Below are 18,866 nucleotides of genomic sequence, written 5' to 3'. Positions count from 1 at the left end.
TCTAACGTGACTGTGCCGCTTTCATGTTTTGTTGGATAATAAGGACCTTTTTCTCAGCCTTGTTAACAAAATCAATTCCGTAAAACCTTCTCTCTCTCTAGGCTCAACCCAATTCAATAGTGTCCTACATTTCCTATCATACAATGCTTCAAATGGAGCCATCTTGATACTCTCTTGGTAACTATTGTTGTAAGCGAACTCTGCCAAAGGTAACCATGATTCCCATGAACCCTTAGACGATAACACACAAGCTCTAAGCATATCTTCAAGAACAGCATTAACTCACTCTGTCTGCCCATCTGTCTGTGGGTGGTAAGCTGTACTATGAACCAAGCTAGTACCCAAACCTTTATGAAGACGCTCCCAAAAATGAGAGGTAAACTATGACCCACGGTCAGACACGATAGTCTTTGGTATACCATGTAATTGGACAATCTCTGCAATGTACTTCTTAGCATACTGAGGGGGTCGAAAAGCGTTCTTGACTGGTAAAAAGTGAGCTGATTTGGTAAGGCGATCTACAATCACCCAAATTGAATCATTCCCCTTTGGTGTGGTGGGAAGACTGATGATAAAATCCATACTTATATCATCCTATTTCCAATCTGGTACTGACAAAGGTTGCAACATTCATGCGGGTCTCATGTGAAGAGCTTTCACTCTACAACACATGTCGCAACAAGCAACATACGCTGCAATCTTCTTCTTCATCTTCGTCCACCAATAACGAGGTCTTAATTCTTGGTACATTTTGCTACTTCCAGGATGGATAGACAACTTAGAGTGATGAGCTTTATCCATCAATTTGTTCTTGAGCTCTTGATCTTTAGGTACAACCAGACGGTCCTTAAACCATAACACTCCTCGTTCATCCACTCTAAAGTTCTTGGTCGGTTCTTTCTTCATTTTCTCCTTGATATGGAATATTCCCTTATCTATTTTTTGACCCTCAATGATCTTGCTCTCCAAGGTACAACTAACCTAGATATTATGCAACACAGCAGGATGCAACAAATTGAACCCATCTTCAAACAATGGTTGCATAGCAAGAGAATGTGACTTCCTACTTAAGGCATCTGCTACTACATTTGCCTTTCCCGGATGATAGTGCACATTCAAATTATAATCCTTTATCAGCTCTAACCATCTTCTCTGCCGCATATTCAACTCAGACTGAGTAAATATGTACTTGCGACTCTTATGATCTATAAAGATATTGCACACATTCCCAAACAAGTAGTGTCTCCAAATCTTTAGAGCATGCACAGCGGCTGCAAGCTCTAAATCATGCATAGGATAGTTAACCTCATGCTTCCTCAACTGACATGAGGCATAAGCAATGACCCTTCCATCTTGCATCAGAACACATCCTAAACCATTCTTTGATGCATCGCAAAACACATCAAACGGCTTCTCTATATCCGGTTGCGCTAGAATAGGAGCAGTGGTTAGCAAATTCCACAAGGTGCAGAAAGCTGCCTCACACTCCTCTGACCAAACGAACTTATGATCCTTCTATAGCAAACTTTTCATTGGCTTGGCAATCTTCGAGATGTCCGGTATAAAACAATGATAGTAACCGGCTAATCCAAGAAAACTCTGAACCTCATGAATTGTGCTTAGTGCCTTCCAATCCATAACCTCTTGTACCTTACTAGGATCCACTAAGATTCCATTCTCAGATAACACATGACCAAGAAAAGGAACTGTCTTCAGCCAGAACTCACATTTACTAAACTTAGCATACAGCTGGTGATCTCTGAGTCTAGTCAAGACAATTCTTAGATGCTCTACATGATCCTGTTCGTTCTCTGAGTATACTAGAATGTCATCAATGAACACAATCACGAACTTATCCAACTCCGGCATAAAGACTGAATTCATTAGATACATAAAGTATGCAGGAGCATTTGTCAAACCAAAGGACATGACAAGATACTCATACAAACCATATTTGGTGGAGAATGCGGTCTTGGGTATATCTTGTGGTCTAATCTTGATCTGATGGTACCCTGATCTCAAATCTATCTTGGAGAACACCTTGGCTTTTGACAATTGATCAAACAAGATATCAATCCAAGGTAGAGGATACTTGTTTTTAATTGTCACCGCATTCAGTGGCCGGTAGTCCACGCACATCCGTAAGGAGTTATCCTTCTTCTTCTTCACAAACAGTGCGGGACATCCCCATTCCGATGAACTTGGACGAATTAAACCCTTAGTCAACAGATCTTGGAGTTGTTTCTTCAACTCGGCTAATTCATTTGGAGGCATCCGATAAGGCCTTCTTAAGATCAGTGGTGTTCTAGGAATTAACTCAATGGCAAACTCAACATCTCTGTCCGGTGGAAGACCGGGTAACTCATCTGGAAACACGTCCAGAAACTCACACACTACTAGAATCTTGGCTAGAAGAGTAGTTTGGACTACATAAGTTGTACTGGCCAGATCTATTCTCTGAGGTAAGTTTACTTAAAATGTACCTTCTCCAACAGGTTCCTTGAGAGAAATGCTTCTTCCTCCAACATCAATTACTACTCCCATCTTATTCATCCAGTTCATTCCCATAATCACATCCAGAACTAGCCCTGGCATAACTATCAAGTTAAGCTTATACTGCCTATCTGCTATACTCAGGGTTACCCCCTGGATTATCTGATTAGTTAACAGATCAGCCCCAGCTAAACTTATCCGATAAGCACATTCCAATTCAACTATCTTTTGCTCATACTTTCTTGCAAATGCTTGACTTATGAATGAATGAGATGATCTAGAATCAAACAAAACGACTGCAGGATGATTATTGATAGAAAACATACCGGCTGTCATAGGCTCTCCTTCCGAGATGTCATCAATGGTGGTGTGGTGCACATGAGCTTGGTACTGATTCTACTGCTTCTTGGGATATGGGCAAAACTTCACAAAGTGCCTAGGTTGATTGCAATTGAAACACGGTCCTCTTACTTGATTTGTAGCTCCAGATGAACTGCCTTGTCCGGTCTTGGCTTGTGGCACCACCATCTTGAATGACTTCTAATTCCTCTAAGGTTGCTGGGCATTCTAATTCCTCTGCTGGGGTGGCCTGAACCTTGCACTAGGGGCAGGCGGACGATGCACAGAATGATTTGCCATCGGGGCCCTTGGCTGGGACGGACCTGACTCAAAAGCCCTCTTGCAAGTCTTGGATGTAGCATATACATTGTTGTTCTTTTCTTGCTTTAAGCAGTAACTAACAAAGTCATTGAAACCAGTTCTCATGTTGGTACCCACGTGCTTCATCATCTTGGGATTTAGACCTCTCTTGAAACTAGTGATCTTTTTGGCATTGGTATTCACCATGTCAGAGGCATAGCGACTTAGATTATTGAATGCATGTAGATACTGTGTCACAGTCTTGGTGCCTTGATTCAGTGCTAGAAATTCTCTAAACTTCATTTATGTCAAACCAGGTGGAATGTAAACTCCACAAAAAGCCTTAGTGAATTCCCTCCAAGTAATGTGGGCATTGGGGGGAAAAGTGGTACGGTGATGCTTCCACCATATTCCTGTAGGACCTTGTAGCTGATGAGCTGCATACTCAGTCTTCAACACTTCGGTCATCCTTAGAACACGAAACTTATCTTCTATGGTATTTATCCACTCTTCTGCATCCAATGGCTCTGCCGGTTCTTTGAAAATTGGTGGTCTGGTGTCCATAAAGTCCTTGAAACTGCTATACTGATTCGCTTCATGTCCACTTGGGTTTAACCCACGGCGAGTGTTGTCAGCAATGTGGCGCAATGCAGCTTCCATGTTCTGCTGCATGCCCTCCATGTTGCATTGACTTCCATGGAACTGTGCGAAGAATATTCCGCGGTGTACGGTGGAGGAGGAGGTGGTGGTGGATCATGGTTCTCATTCCTAGTGGCACTGCCACCTGCCTCAGCAGCACCATACACGGTACAACAAGTGTTCGACATCTACATATTTCAGCAATAGTAATTATTAGGCGATGTTGTAGAAATTGCAGGTGAATGAAAAATTATGCCGTACTGAATTCACTGGAGAGAATAAATTCATACAATAAAACAGGGGCACAATAAGTCATTCCAATTAACACAACATCACTAATTAGATTACTTAAGTGCACACATCGTGTCCATTACAACCAAATTGCCAGCATACATACACTGGACTTTTGACGTTCAGATATCACCACAAACACATCCAAGTTTTCCAACATTACATCAAGGTCTTAGTCTTTCTACTCATTATTACATGCTAGACATGCCAACCATGCAAAAGGTCATCGCAAATGAAACCCTAGTAGCTAGCGCAACAACTACTAGCCTACTCATCATGGTCGATGTCTAAGTCAGAGATGTTGACATTGTCACTATCCACATCATCGTTGTCATCATCAGCTAGAGCCTCAGGCTCTTCAGGATCCTCGTCCTCATCTAGATCCATCTCTGCTACTCTAGGAGGAACGTAAGGGTGGAGCTGATTATTTAGCTGATGAACCTCCTCATGTAGGTTGTCGTTGTACTCTTCTGCATTGGCCAGCTGCTGCTCTAGCTGAACCTGTCGAGCTCTCAAAACATCTTCTGCAGACCAGGCTTCATTCCTCTAGTGGAGCACATGGATCAACATGCGCTCAGCATTCCTATTGGCGGTGGTCAGACGCTCAACCTGCTCTCTTAGTGCACGTACGTCTCCCTCATAGACTAGTCCTCTGGGTCGCCTGATCCCTCTAACAAGTCAACTAAGCCATCTCTGCATTGAGCCTCTCAATCTCGGCATTGTGATCCCTCTAATGCTGACGTCGGTCATCATGGGCCTGACCAAGAGCACCAGACACACGTCTTAGGCTACCTTCTACTCCATCGAAAGCCTTCATCACTGCAAACATGGTGCTCATAGCAGGGTTATCACTGTTCTATCCTTCTGCTGCACCAATCTCCAGAGATCTTCCTCTTGCTTCCTGCCACAAGTCAGTGGAGGGTTGCCCCTCAGAAAGACTCCAACCATAGCGGCTGCCAACTCCTGAGGACAATGATCCATGATATCCCTTAGTATCCCAAAGGCTGCCCTATCAGCTGCTTCTTCAGCGGTCCTGCTAGTTGACTCATAACGCCAACCAGTCCACTTAGAACCGTCACCTTGGGGAAGAACAATGGCCTCCACAGTAACCAAGAGACCTTCCCCCAACTGCTCATTTGTCTAGAAATAGCAGGGCTCCATTCCATCAGGATAGCCTACATAGTTGAGCACTCTCCACAAGAGTGTAGGCATCCCAAACTCTCCAAGAAACATGTGGTGCTAACGGGTACATGGAGTAAGCTGATGGTGGGGAGCTCTGCCTCCAGTGGACTTGCGAGCGGTCTGCTTTATGCGTGCCATCTGTTGTTAAGTTGTCATTTTTATCAAAATGAGATAATCAACTTATAAGGGGAGGAACAATGCCATGAATGATATGTAACAACATGATGCATGCATGTTCCGTATGTTCTCACAAACTTAGGAAAAATAACAATTGCTAGCAGCATAGACGGTGGCATACAATGGTCTCTCATGAACGTAGCTAATACGTACTACACGATAGCGTTGTTATGTACCTACAAAAGATCCACTTCAACCCAAATCCTGATTGTATGAAAAATATGCACGAAAGCAGTAAAGTAATCTACTCGCTCTACATGCATCCCTAGATACGCATACAACGGTAGCAACTACCCGAACCATCGTCCTATCGACGACATCATCACCACAGGACGGAATTCCCCACACATTGGATACCTTCATACCAACACGCGTATGGCATGTAAATAATCCGGCATCATATAAGCACTTCCCTAGATTAGTAGTGTATCCGATCATGCTCTCACAACTATCACTTACCGAGGCGTAGAGGCAATGGATCCATACATTACCACTCAAGTGAATGGCACTCATACAATAGCACGCCGTATGAGCAACGAAGTAGAAATATGATGCAAAGACCCCCAAGTCAGTACTTAAATAAGCCACCTAGAGTCCTTAACTGGGCATACAGGATATGACCATTGGCACACTATTAAGTTTTAAAACTCAGTTTTAAACACAATTTTCATTTTAAATACTCATGGGAACAATAACCTGCTAAACCTTGCTCTAATGCCAGTTGTAACAGAACCGACCAATTATACGAGATTAAGTAAGGAAATCTTCCGCCGAAGCAGATAATTTAGCAAACTTAAGCCCGTATAACCCGGTAGTCCGTGAAACCACGAAGGATTTCAAACCAATCAACATACAAACCAAGATCATACAAGTTTAGGAAGCACCATCACATGTTACATAAAGCTCGCAATGATAGTTGGATACATCGGAGTTTAGAACATAAAGTTATTACAACCCAAGTTCAAACTGAAATAGCAGAAGCAAATAGTTTTAAAGCCACACACACACTTTTGGTTATGATGTAGTGCTAGTAGGTAGTCATCTCCAACAAAAGCAATCAGATGAGAGATATGGAGTGACCATTGCCCTTGGTCCTAGTTGTCGCCCATCGTCGGGTACAAGCAGTTAATGTAATAGCCATAGTACATTTGACCATCTGCAACAACAATGGAAACAACGCCCTAAGTACGAGAAGGTACTCAGCTAGACTTACCCATCTTAAACCAAAATAAAGCGACACCAAGGATTATGCAAGGCTTTCTTTAGTGGGCTAGCTGACTCGTTTGCGAAAGCAAAAGCTATCATGAAGAAACCATTTTAAGTACTTTGCATCATCTTTATTATGACCTATCGATCTAGGTAAGCACCTATACTATAGAAATCACTTGATTAACCAATAACATCCAGTTACCAACTTAGATTTAGCATATCCCATACCATCCAGATAACCATCAGTGTTCCATCATAATTACTACGATGCTGTAGCTCGAGTCAAGTGCTCACTATCCAGGAGCGATGGCGATTTGAATCAATTCCTAACTAGCTAGTGATTTATTCCTCACACAAACCACACTCATCGATCAAGTGAGCTACAGATCACTAATGACACTTTCCATGTAGCCGTGGGATAACAGTCATGGACCGCACTACCCAGGGACCGCCCGATAGCCAGGACGCACCTTGGGCTCACTCTTCGCGTGCCCATCATACCCTCTTCAGCACCAGTCTGCCAATCCGAGTTTATCCTGGCTCGAATAGTGTCACTAGCTTCACGGTCGAAAGGTACTTTATTCGGCCAGCTAAATGTGAGGCATACATTCAACATGACAAGAGGGACAAGCAACGATCGGTCCTTAATCGACACAAATGGAAAACTAACAGCACCCCAGAACCCTGTCTGGTTGCCTCCAACTTTTTCGTCCGGTTTTCAATTATCCATCATACATGGTTAATTTCAGGATATCATTCTTTCTATAGCTACATTCTTCCAGTAACCAAATATAAATGTAGGTGACCGGAAATCACTGATCGCTACTGGTCTAAGTAAGGCTAAGCAGTTATTCGATCTTGACCTAACAGGGTAAAAGGGTAATAAGGTAGGCAAGAATAGTAATAAATGCATCAATGGTTTCAATCAACTCCTACAACTTAATGCAACAATATATAAACTCATATATAGAAAGAATTGCTTTTATAAAGTAGGAGACTTAGAATGCTCTAGGGCTTGCCTCGTTCGAATGAACTAGGTTGATGATCCACGCACTCGGGCAAGTCCTCTCCTTGCTCCTCTTCCTCTGGCACCTCCTATGCCTGGATTTCTTATGGATCTGTCCTGGTCTGCTCTTCTTGAACAGCTACTAGCAACTCCTCCTGCAATCCTATATGATGAAGATATATAAGTACTCATGCATAGGTGCATCAGAGAGATGACATGTAATGATCATGATGCATGGAATGTAGATGAACATGTTTAACTTTATTGGACATAGTAGAAGTAAAGCTCTTCTACAAGGTAGCCAACATCATCCAAGAACATGTACTACTATACTACTACTACAACCACTGTACTAACATGCCAAGTCACCACAGCAAGCTAAGAGGCTTCAAAGATACACCAAAGCAAACATTATTAACTAAACATGCATTAAAAAGGTTAATTAAACCCTAATTGAAACTAGGTTTGAACAGCAACACATATTTTGGTAGCACAAAAAAAATCTAAGAAAATTTTAGTAGCATAGTACTACTCTAAGTAGACTACCATAAAATTTTCATGGCATTTGGATAAGTAAAATAGCCTACACAAAAATGACAAGCTATGGCATAAATATGAGCATGAAAATACTTTGTATTATGAAAAGTCAAACAATAGATTTAATATTTTTCCTATGTTCTACACAGTACACAATCACTGCACAAAAATTATCATACACATGTTTTATACAATTTTTGCTCTCTATTAAAATAACAAAAATCATCAATTAAAGGCACTTGAACTACACATCAATATTTCTCTACGGAACATGCATGACATATATTTTTCCTACAAAGTACATCACTAAAGGAGATTAACAAAACTAGAACCATATTTTTCAAATAATTATTCTATTTACTAGATATTTTCTAAGATAACAGCAAATACAAGAATTAAATAAAACCCTATACAAAAGTATCACAAAAACCACATGCAATATTTTTCTACTGTAGATCTAAGAATAAGAAGCATATAGAAATTTGTTTCACCAAAATTGGGGCACCATAGCAGCAACTATGTATTTTAGAATCCTTTAAAAGCATTTTCCAGAAATCTTTTTCTTTTAAAACGAAAATCCAGCCGACCCTATTTGCTAGATGCACCCGGATCTACACCCAAAACTGCTCCAGAGAGACAGACAGGTGGGACCCAGTGGGTCAATTGACCCCACTGGTCAGTTAAACCCCAGCAGGGCTCGCGTTTGACCGACGAGATCTCGCTGTCGGTGAGGTTGCCGGCGATGAGGTCACCACCAACGTGACCACCGTGCCAAGGTGGACGCGGCTCACCATTGGCCGGCCATCTCCAGCCGAGAGGTGGCACGAGAAGTGGCATGGGAGCTCCACCGAGCTCGGGTGGTGCTCGTGCGCGTGAAGGGAGGGCGAGAGATGGAGCGGAGAGAGGGAGTCCATGGAGCGAAGCTCTTCGGTGAGCTCGGCCATTACTCCGGCGAGGGATTCCTAGGGAAGGGAGGCTTCCCACGGCTTACCATGGTGAGCGCGAGATGCGCGAAGTGGAGGAGGTGCTGAGGTTGAGGTGTAGCGACTGGCGGTGAGTGGTGGTGGCCGGTATGGCCAACTCCGGCGAGGCGCGCGTGGTGGCAGAGCTTGCCTGCGTGCGCGGGAACTACTGCTGCTGTGCTGTGGCTGGCGAAGTTGAGAGGCGAGTGGGGAGCGTGGCGCAGTCAGGCAGGTGAAGGCGAGCGTGTGGAGTGGCGGGGCCCACCGAGGTGCCACCCGTACGCCATCGCCGGCGAGCGGCGGCCACGCAGCGGCCGTCCTCTATGTGCGGTCGGCACGGGTGCGCGAGCAGTGGGCATAGAGGCAGGCCGGGCCGGCTTCGACCATGGGCCCAGAAGCGAGGGCGCGGCCCGCTAAGCCAGGCTCCCTTCTCTTTTTTTTTAAATTTAAATTCAAACAGCCCCAAATTCATCATTTTGAGCAACTTAAAAGCATTTTCAAGATTTGGTGTAAAAACAAAAGTTGCTCCATTTTTCAAGCTCTACAACTTTGCCAAAAAGAGCAAGGCCAAAATCTAATTAGCTTTTGAACTATAGATTTAAAGTTAATTTAAATCAAAAACCCTATTTTAGAAGATTATTTTTGAAAGCAAAATTTTGAGAAAACTTTGAATATACACCTTGCTCCAAATTGCATCCTAATTGCTTCTAAGTGGTCTAAGTGATCAACCCAGGTACACACATGGCAAAACAAACATAGCATCCAATCTATTAAAACAAAACTATGCAACATGCATGTTTCGTTAGTATGTTTCAATTCTATATTTTATGTCATGCTTATGAATGCATGATAATGATTATGCTCATGATTTGCAAAATGTTAATGCATGCTTAACACCGAGGTGTTACAGCGCAACACTCACTTCGCTGTTTAATTGTCTAACATCTTTGCTAAGTGTTGTTATAGAAATTTTTAATAAGCTATTCACCCCCCTCTAGCCATTAGGACATTTCAAGTGGTATCAAAGCCATGGTCACCGTGATTTGAGGATTAACAACTTTTGGTGTCAAAACGGCCCAAATCAACAACACCAAGAAGTCACCCAATTTGATAGCTCCAACTATCCTTATTGAAAGGCTAAGATGACAAAATATATCAAGTCAATCAATAGAATGGTGTGGAAGGTGGTGGAGACAAGATTGAGATTGCCAATGAAGTGGCTCCCACCACCGTCAAAGAAGTGCTACTCTAAAATAATGACATTGCTCTTAGTGCCATTCGTGATACTTTGGATGAGAGAACATTTGAGCAAATCAAGAACATTGAGATGGCTCTTGAGGCATGGAAGAAGTTGGAGGAATCATTTGAGAGCACTCAAGCCATGAAGGGTGCCGAGGCATACATCCTTAATGAGAAGTTTTCTAGTTTCAAGATGAATGATGATGAGAGTGTGCCAAAGATGTTTCATAGGCTTCAAGTGCTTATCAATGATCTCAAAGCACATGGGGAAGAGGTGAAGGACAAGGATTTATCCCATAAGTTCTCAAGATGCTTACCTTCAAGATTTGACACATTGGTCACTATTCTAGTGAGGAGTTGTTTGAACACCATGACACCAAACTAAGTATTCGGAGATGTGATGACCGATGACACATATAGAGATGATGATGAGAAGAAAAGGAGAAAAAAGATGAGAAGAAGGATGAGAAGAAGAAGAGTGTGGCACTCAAGGCCACATCATCCAAGGGAAGGCAAAGCAAGAATCGTCAAGTGAAGATGAAGACTTGAGCTTTGATGAGATGAATGATGAGAAGATGGCTCTCTTTGTCAAGAGATTTGGCAAGTTCATGGTGAAGAAGGGCTACCGTGCTAGAAGGAAGAAGTCTTCTTCCAAGAACAAGGAAGAGTCAAGAAGGTGCTTCAATAGTGGAAGCAAGGATCATCTTGTTGCTCAATGCCTATACAATAGCGACAATGATGATGACAACACAAAGAGCAAGAAGAAGGACAAGAAGGAAAAGAAAGAAAAGAAGGACAAGATGACCTTCAAGAAGAAGAAGAAGGGTGGCTCATATGTGGTCACTTGGGATAGTGATGCTTCATCAAGTGATGATGATGATAGTGATGATGACAAGACCACCAAGAAGAAGGCTCTTGCAAGCATTGCTATCAATGAGAAACCTTCTCTCTTTGACACTCCATGCTTCATGGCTAAAGACACTAAGGTACAAACTTATAATGATGGAAGTGATGAGGAACATGATAATGAAAGAGAAAGTGACAATGATGATTAATCAACTAAGGATGAACTAATTGACATGTTGGAAGAAGCTAAAGAACATTTTGACATTAAGAGAAGGGGATGCAAAGACTTATGAAAGGAACTAAAAGCCTTTAATCAAGCCTTTGATGAGCTCAATGCATCTCATGAGAGGCTAGAGGAAGCCCATGAGAAGCTTGGCAAGACTCACAAGAAGCTTGAAAAAGCTCATTTCTCTCTACTTGACGAACAAAATGAGAAGGAGCATGTTGTATCATGTGATAAAGGCTTAACTTGTGACATAATTGATGAATCTTTCTATAAGCCTATCATTATTGCCCCCACTAACCGTTCTTATAGCACATCCACTTGTACCTCATCTTTTAGTGATAGTCTCACTTGTGATGCCTCACTAATTATTGGGTATCGATATTAGGGATACCCGAAGCAAGGAAGTTAGCGTACACACTGACTTCCCCAGATGGCTAGAGATGTATTAAAAGGTCTCACCTAACCCCATAGCCACGGGCATCATCTTGCCTGACCTTGAGGCCATGGGTTCCATCTCGCCCGACCCCTTAGGTGTGGGCTCCATCTCGCTTGACCTTAAGGACATGGGTTCCATCTCACCCAAGGACGCGGGCTCTGTCGCACCCAACCTCGAGGCCATGGGCTCCATCTTGCCTGACCCCTTGGGTGCAGGCTCCATCTTGCCCGATCCTAAGGATGTGGTTTCTGTCTCGCCCAAGGTCATGGGCTCTGTCTCGCTCAACCTCAAGGATGCGGGTTCTGTCTCGTTCGACGGGGACCCATACCGCCACCAACCACTCCAGGACTAAGCTTATGGGCTTGGGTCAAAACTCTAATGCTAGGGAAGAGGCTGACATGCCTCGATGTAACCCATGGCCATGATAGGCCATACCTAGGGATTCACATCAAGAACGGTGTCGAGCGTGCCGATACTATTCTGCCAAATCCTCTTACGGATGCTGGCAGGTGCGTCAGTTCACCATGATCGGCAAATGATGCCCACGCATGGCACCAGTGATGAATAGGGCTATGACATGGAGCCATCCCTATTGACATCTACAGGATTGGCGATACCGCATGAAGGAGAAGAAGGACCCGACAACCCTGGAAGCCTTCTCTCTCTTGTTCTTCTCCTTTTCCTCCTCTATATCCCGCGCTTTCCATTCACCTATAAAAGGGGAAGCAGGGCACCCCATGGTGGGGGATCAAACACAAGGGCACGACACGAGCACATGGCTGAGTGGCAAGTGAGCACTCAACACTCGTTCACTCCTTCCACCAGAGACTTGGGATCCTCTCCCTCTTTCGCCTGTTTGTAACCCCTACTACAAACCAAGTGCCGGTAACACGAGCAGCAGCAAACTAGACATAGGGATGTTCTGCCCAAACTAGTATAAACCCTTGTGTCCTCCAAGCACACCATCTGAGCTAGACGCGCAAATACAAATTTACTCGTTGGTGGTCCAAAAACACCGTGATGACCCCAGTGCATGAGCATCTCGGCTTCCACCGTGACATGCACAACACCTTGGATGCCCGAAGGAGTGCCCACAGTGATGAGAGGGAGGAGGCTAGCCATGGATACCACCCTCATCATGGCAGATGCTATGACAGTGGCGAGGACCAAAGCCTGAGCCTTGACTTGCCGGGTCCTTAGGCCTTTGGCCAACACAACCTCAACGCCGTCTTCCCCAAAAAGAAGAAGAACAAGCAGCGGCGTGATGACTCATCAATAGCTTGTGCATTGCCATCGAGTTGGGTATCCAATGGCTTGATGTCCGGGGCAACTCCCAGCTAGTCATCGATCAAGTCATGAAGGAATCAAGCTGCCACAACGCAAAGATGGTTGCATATTGCTGAGAAGTCTGCCAGCTAGAGGACAAGTTTGGTAGTCTTGAGCTCAATCACATCCCGAGGCATCTTAACGAGGTGGCCGACAAGTTAGCAAAAACGACGTTCGGCCGAGAGCCAATGTTGACGGGCTTCTTCACCAGCAATCGGTACAAGCCCTTGGTCCGCTACAAGGAGCCAGAATAGACTGGTGATGGCCTGCCTACCCTAGGCTCGAGGGCTAATAGCTAGTGGCTCCATCTGACCCCAAAGTCATGGAGCTTGATGAGGATCTAGCGACAGAGCCCGACCCTCTGGCCAACTGGAGGACACCTTACCTCGGCTACCTCCTCTGTGAGGTGCTGTCAACGGACAAAATGGAGGCTCGACGGGTCGTGCGTCGTGCCAAGTCCTTTGTTGTTATTGAGGGTGAGCTCTATAGGTGAAGCCACACCGGGATCCTACATCGTTGTATCCCCATCGAACAAGGGAAGTAGTTGCTGAGTGATATCCATGATGGGGTCTGTTGGCACCATGCCGCACCTAGTACCCTTGTTGGAAATGCGTTCCAACAAGGCATCTACTGGTTGACCGCAGTAGCTGGCAATGAACAGATTGTGCGCACCTATGAAGGGTGTTAATACTACACTTGGTAGACCCACCTGTCGGCCCAAGCACTCCAAACGATCCCCATCATGTGGTCGTTCGTGGTCTGGGGGATCGATCTGGTTGGACCTCTCAAGAGGGCACCCGGGGGCTATATGCATTTGCTTGTCACCATAGACAAGTTTACAAAGTGGATAGAGGCTCAACCTATCTCTGCAATCAAATCCGAGCAAGCCATGTTATTCTTCCTTGGCATCGTACATCGCTTTGGAGTCCTGAACTCCACTATCATGGACAACGGCACGTAGTTCACCAGGACTGTTGACATCTATAGGATCGATGGGACTTGCATGAAGGAGAAGAAGGACCCAGCAACCCTAGAAGCCTTCTTCTCTCTCTCGTTCTTCTCGTTTTCCTCCTCTATAACCCACGCTTTCCCTTCACCTATAAAAGGGGAAGCAGGGCTCCCCACGGCGAGGGGTCAAATACAAGAGCATGACACGAGCACACAACTAAGCAGCAAGCGAGCACTCAACACCCATTCACTCCTTCCACCAGAGACTTGGGATCCTCTCCCTCTCTCACTTGTTCGTAACCCCTACTGCAAACCAAGTGCCGGTAACACGAGCAGCAACAAACTAGACGTAGGGACATTCCACACGAACCAGTATAAACCCTTGTGTCCTCCGAGCACACCATCTGAGATAGACACGCAAATACAAATTTACTCATTGGTGGTCCGAAAACACCGACACTAATGGTTGAGAATGAGATACTCAAGAAGAAGGTGAAAGATGTCAATCACACCTTGGCTAAGTCCTATGGTGGTGAGGACTGCTTGCTTATGTGCTTGGGTAGCCAAAGAGCTTCTCTCTACAAAGAGGGATTGGGCTATACCTCCAAGAAAGGCAAGGCGGCCTTTGCTCCTCACAAGACTAGTTTTGTAAAGAACAATGGTCAGTTTTGTACTTGTTGCAAGCAAGTTGGTCATGTAGAGCAAAAGTGCATGAAAAAGAAGTGTCAAGCCAATGTATCCTCAATTAGGCTTGATTCTTTCTATGTGCTTGCTGAGGGTACAAATGGTGTGAAGGCTAAGTTCATTGGTGCACCATGGATGGGCTCAAAGAAGAAAGCCATTCGGGTGCCAAAGAGCTTAATAACTAACCTTCAAGGACCCAAACAAGTTTGGGTACCTAAAAAGAATTGATTTTCTTTTATAGGTTAATTACAAAGCTGGAGGAAGGCATTGGGTACTTGATAGTGGGTGCACTCAATACATGACTGGTGATGCAAGAATGTTCAACTCAATCAATACCAATGACAATGATGGCTATGATAGTATCATATTTGGTGACAATGGTAAAGGCAAGGTCAAAGGGCCTAGTAAGATTGCAATATCCAATGACATGAGCATATCCAATGTGTTGCTAGTTGAGAGCTTGAACTTCAATTTGCTATCCGTGGCTCAATTGTGTGATCTTGGATTCAAATGCATATTTAGGGTAGATGATGTAGAGATCACAAGTGTAGATGGGTCCAACTTGATCTTCAAAGGCTTTAGATATGAGAATCTATACTTGTTGATTTCAATGCTAGTGAAACTCAATTGTCAACATGCTTATTCACTAAGTCTAGTATGGGTTGGTTATGGCATAGAAGGGTTGGTCATGTTGGAATGAAACAATTGAATAGATTGTTAAGCATGTGTAACACCCTAAAATTTGAATTCTTTTAAAAATAGTAAATTTGATTTAAATATGCAATTATATGTGCAATTCAAATTAGGAAGTAATATTTCTTTTATAAAATTAAAAGAAAATGCAAGAATAGAAACATGTGATGCATTCATGCTATTGCGTATTTATTTCTGTGACGGGTGTTTTATTCAAATGCTAAAAGATTTTAAAAACCTTTTGAAATTGAGTTTGAAAATGTTATTTATAAAAAGAAAAAGGAAAATTTCCTTCCATTCCTCCCTTCCTCAGATTCGGCCCGCTGGCTTTTCTCCTTCCCGTGGTCCAGCACCGCAGCCAGCAGCCCAGCTCACCTTCCCTCCCCCGCTCGGCCCAGCCACGCGCTCAGCCCAGCCCAGCAGCCGCGCGCTCCACGCCGGCCCGGCAACTGCCGCGCCCAGCCGCTGACGCCAGGGCCCCATCTATCGGCGCCGCCCCCAACCTCCCGCATCCAGCGCCCGCTCCCGGTCAAGGCGGAACCGTCGCCATGACGCGCGTCGTGGGCGCGCCCCGCTCCCTCGGCCTCGTTAAAAGGCAGCCGAGCCCCCCTCGCGCGCCCTCCTGCTGCCCCGCTCCATTTTCGCCTTGTCCCAGCCGCAACTGCCGCACGGAGGAGCCCCGCCGACCACCGTCCGCGCCGTCCGCGTCGCCGTCGTTTCCGAGCCGTCACCGCCTCCGTTTTTCGCCCGTGGTGAGCTCGCCGTGGTCCCCTCTCTCTCCCCATGCATTTCTTTTCGAGTTTCGTGGCTTTTTAGTGCCCTTTCCGCAAGCGTCCGCGAGCTCTTGGCCGTCGGCCATGGCGGCCGCCGCTCCAACCTTCCCCTCCGGCCGTCTTCTCGGCATGGCCGCGAAACCCCGTACCCTCCGATCTCACGGGTGTCCTCGGTGGCCATTTTGGTGGACCGTAGGCCCCTTACCACGCGCGCTAGTGAGCTTCACGCCGCCGGCCATGGCTTGCCTCGCCGGAGTCACTGTTCCGGCCGGCCGAAACCCCCAGGCTAATCCGAACCGTCCATCGCGCGATCAACGGCCGGAAATAGAAGATACCCCTTTGGGGGTAAATTTGCTAAAGAGTCCCTGGATTTTTCTAAGTCCTAACCCGCCGTCCTTAGCGTATTTCTCTGAATGCGCAAACCCGTTTAGAAAGCGTAAACTTCGCTGTTTAAGTCAAAAGTACGCTTTCAGTATTTATAGAAATGCCATTCGAACTGTTTCGCTTATAAAATTGTCGTTTTAACTCCGAATTGATCCATTCAAATCGCGTTAGCTTCGTAATTTCATAAGCTACATGTTGGAGCTACTGTTAGTCAAGTTTGGAACTTTTTAATTTCATGATTAGAATTAATTAAATATAGGGCTTTTGGAAAAACCCGTTTTAATCATAACTTTCGCATTTTAGCTCCGTTTTTCATGAACTTCGCGTTGACGTGATCGTAGCGAAACGTAGATTAGTTTTACAAACATTTTATTTTGATTTCAATACTATTGGTGTACTGTTCTAATGATAGGAGTGTTTGCCTTGCATGAATGCTTTTGGAATGTTGTATGTTGCCGTGTTGGTCGCGTTCAGACGGTGAGGAAAACGTTGGAGACCAAGAACTCTTCGACGACTAGCAGGACCAGCACGAATTTGTGAACCAAGGCAAGTATAACATGGGCCTTCCTTGATGTCCTATTTCACTTTAATCAATTACTCATTTGCATGTGTCTAAATTTGATACCCGTAAGGACATCCTAGTGATTGTTATCCTGTTTCTTGTCTCCTATGGGTTAAATGCATATGGGTAGATGGCTAGTGCTCTAACTGAACATGATATACATATTGATGAATGATACTATGGAACAAAGTGAGTAACATGAATTATAACAACTGTTCCATAGGGCGAAAGTGCAAATGACCTTTGTTCATGTTGCTCCCGGCCCTCCATAAGGACTTATCTGTCGGCAAAAGCTGGGACTGACAGTGCAACCGGGAGAGTCATATGGCTCTGACTTTAGCTCAGTAATAGGATCTTTCCTAACTAGTTAGAGGTTACCTTTTTGGCGCAAATGGGGCTTGCCACTTTGGGTATAGGGCTGCCTCTGTTCCTATGAGTATAGCCGCGATGGATTTGTGCCATAGGAAAGGGGGGTCCCTACATCTGCCTGCCAAGGAAACCTAGCGGCCCTAACTTGTTAGGGAAACCTATGAAATGGCTTCATAGTGTACCCTGCCCGTTCACCTTGGAAGTGACATGGGAGTAATTAACCCAGGCATATGGGGATCACGACTCGCGGTGAATGTGCACCACCTCTGCAGAGGGTAACAAACTGTTATAACAGCCGTGCTCACGGTTACGAGCGGCCCAGAAAACTCACAGAATAATTGGATGCTTGATGACGATCAATTAAGTTGTTCTATGATGAATTATGGTAATCTTGACCCCGTTATATGTTCTTATGGGAATTAATTGGGAGCTTAAGCATAACTTGATAATACTTGAGAATAAAAGTTTGACCTACTAAAAATGCTAACTGCAGTAAACCAGAGTCTATCCTTTTGAGCTTCATAACCCCATGTTAGCTTGCTAAGTACGGAATGTACTTACACTTGTTTATTTTCTTTACTTGGATAAAAATCCCGGATGGGTAACAGATGACAACGGGTATGAGGATTTCCCGGAGGATTATTAGGCTTGTGGTCAACCAGTTGACCTTCCCTGTGATGGCGGCCATGAGAGTTTATTCTATTTTTATTATTCCACTGTGATGTATGAGACTAAGTTCGATTATAACTCTGATGTATGTGACACTGTGATGATACTATTGTAATTTGTCAGCTTGTGTGTGTGATTGAATCCTGGGCACACACGAGTTTAGTGCATTCAATTTTATCCTTAAAATTGGGTGTGACAAATTGGTATCAGAGACATGTTGACTGTAGGACGCAAGCCTAGTTAGAAAAAGGTCGTTTTAGCAGCTTTGCTCCTCTGGTTTCTTGCTTACTAACTTATCCTTGTTATTTTATTAAAACATTTATGCTTTTCATACCTTAATCTATTATTTAAAATTGTTGATTCTAATTTCATCTCACTTTAAATCTATAGATGTCTCATAATCCGAAGACTGCTCGACTCAGCACCGCCGGCTATCGTGCCATGTTCACCCCGCGTGCCCCACCAGCGGAGAGGGAGATTGTGATCATCTCCGACGACGAGGAGATGGCTACACCGACGCCTACACCTACTCCTACACCAGTCGTTGTGCCCATCTACCCCGTGGTAGCTACACCT

This window comes from Miscanthus floridulus, chromosome 13 (assembly GCF_019320115.1).
Source record: "Miscanthus floridulus cultivar M001 chromosome 13, ASM1932011v1, whole genome shotgun sequence".
NCBI lineage: Eukaryota > Viridiplantae > Streptophyta > Magnoliopsida > Poales > Poaceae > Miscanthus > Miscanthus floridulus.
The sequence above is the reverse complement of the archived record's forward strand: the minus strand, read 5'-3'. Positions refer to the sequence as shown.